A 2,590-nucleotide genomic window follows, 5' to 3' on the forward strand; every position below is an offset into this window, starting at 1 on the left:
ATTAAGAATTTTTCGGCGATTTTACGTCCGAATCGCTGATGATGCGTTCGGATATTGGTACTGCCAAAGTTCGGTGCGCACCCAATACATTTCTTCACATGAGGAGCAATAGGATATGGGCTTGTGATGTCGCCTCGTTTTGATGCTCTCGTAGACGGTTGTTTATGCATCGGCCAGTTTGCCCAATGTATTCAGCTCCGGACTTGAGGAGCACCGAGGACACCCTCTCGGCCGCACCTTCTCTGAAGTGGGTTGTGGTACTTTCTCGCAGGGCGGCTTGGTCTCCTTCCGGTTGGTCATATTGCACAAGCTCGCCAGTTTGAATCTGCAGGAGGAAAACGACTTTCGTGTTAAAGCGGGTAGCGATTGACCGGTCTCGATGGAATGCGTTGTGAAAGTAAAGAACGCTGATTTTTTGTCATGCAGGTGGGGGGCTTCTGGTAGTTCTTGGCATGAGGACTCGGTCAAAACAAGCGATTATCCTATCCACTGGATATCCTGAGCTCAGAGGATGTTGAGTTTAGGTGTTGATGCTTTTGGTTTCTGAATGCGGACATGATTTTGTTTTTGCCGAGATGATTTGGGCCTTGATCAGCCCCGTTTAACCGACTTAGAGTAGGCACTTTTGAACGGCAAAACGGGATTTTTCGAGCGCTGTTGGAAAGTTCAGCAAACACCTTGCGTCGTCTTGGTCAGTCGCGGGTCCAAACATTGAAGGCCTTCCAAAGATGGGTCCTCCCTCTTGAATCTGAGATTACCTCCTGTTTGTTGGAAAAAAAGCAGAAGGGCCTCCACTTTTAAAGTTTCACGGTGGATGATGAGATAGTCGTCTACGTAGCGGAAGACTTCCACCCTGCAGGGGGCTGTGCTTTTTAGGTTCGCCTCGACGGCTCGGTTCACGTAAGACAAATACATTTCAATTACGTAGTACTGGCGCAAGGCACAACCCTGTGCAAACACCGCATTTTTTAAGCCAGATTTTTCCTTCATGTTCAATCATCGTACATTTAAGGTATAGCTGAAGAAATTTGATGAATCCTGCAAGTGGTACTCCGAAAGAGTTTTGGAAACTGCATCGTCTGTGTTCAGTGATTGGCCTTCTCATCACAGTTTAGGAGGTGTGGGATGTCCAGGTTAAAATACCAATCTTCTACGTCCAATGAAAAGAAGGCTATTTCAGGTTCGCAAACATGATGCGGCCGGATGGCAGTTATAAGCTCTTGTAAATTTCGGATGCTAAAATGCTGGAAGGGAGAATGGAGGATAAGTGTCTCTGAAGTAAAAAAGCCAGGCGTGCTTGCATGCACTTTCTTTCGGAAACGATAGTGCGGAAGGGGATATCTGGTTTGTCCATGGGTTTTGGCGGAGAACACTTTCAGACGCTGCTTAGATGGAGCTGCTACGGCGGCTGCTATGGTAACTGCAGTCTATTCGTTGGAGGAGGTGGACAAAACATATTTATTAAGCGTTTTACGCTGTGAGGTGGATCCTCAATTCAGGTACCCATGTGCCGTCCTGGCTCGATCGGCCCTCTCCACCAGCAAGAGCTGATCTTGAGGGAGGGAGCTGGACAGCTGTGTCTCCCACTGCTCGGGGGTAGGGGAAGGAAAAGGGGGGTGACATGTCTGGGTTGTTGTCGCACTCCCATATGATGTGTCTCAGGGTGCCGGGTTGGTTACAGAATTGACATTGGGCGTCGAATTGTGTGGGGAATAGCAGGTGCATCCTAATTGGATGGGGAAATGTGTTAGTCTGTAGTAATCTGAATGTGGTTTCCTGACTTCTCGTGAGGGAAGGGGAATGCGTACGTTTCGAAGTACAGCGTCTAAATGACGTCCCACGTACTGTATGGAACACACCGTTTTGAAACAAAAATCTAGGTGGCGCTTCAAACGACGGGAGGCGGGCTCAGCATAGGGTTATTATAATGTACGCTAGAGGTTCAAATGGCGCTAGTGTCTATTCGTCTTCCGGGATGCAAATTGCCAACCAGTCCACGTTGCGGCGCTCCTGTGAATTACTATGGGAGAACGCGCGCGCATTTTGTCTCTTAATAACATAAAACACTTCGGTTATTTGGGCTGTACCGAATAGTATTGTAAGAGTGTAATTGCTTTAGTTAGCACATTTTTCTTCATCAGTGAACGATGATTAACTTCGCTCTATTTCAGACCCAAACCAATGTTCCACAGCAAATAAAAAAAAAAGCGACGATATTCAGCAAAATAACAATCAAAAGAAATATAGAGTGTGTTCAAGCTCCCCCAGCATTCCGGTGACTCTTATATATCTCATGTGCAAATGCTGTCACATATATGAAAATGAACCCGTCGTGCATCATTACGAGCGGTTAGGAAAATTAAAAACGTAGAGAATAAAGTCCGTGGGCTATGAAAGGTGTCTCTTCGTATTGTTTTCTCTGCCGGGCAGCTTTTATCGGGCACTTGTTCTCAAAGATTTCGAGCGTGCGGGTGATAATTTGGACGTAGAACAATTATCTTCTCACAGAGCAGAAAGAATAAAGCAGCACTTATTGAAATTCGGACTATATTACGTGGCCTTCAACTTATTTTGATTGTACGTGCATAGG

Source organism: Ixodes scapularis, unplaced genomic scaffold (genome assembly GCF_016920785.2).
Source record: "Ixodes scapularis isolate PalLabHiFi unplaced genomic scaffold, ASM1692078v2 PGA_scaffold3__209_contigs__length_174095766, whole genome shotgun sequence".
NCBI classification, from domain to species: domain Eukaryota; kingdom Metazoa; phylum Arthropoda; class Arachnida; order Ixodida; family Ixodidae; genus Ixodes; species Ixodes scapularis.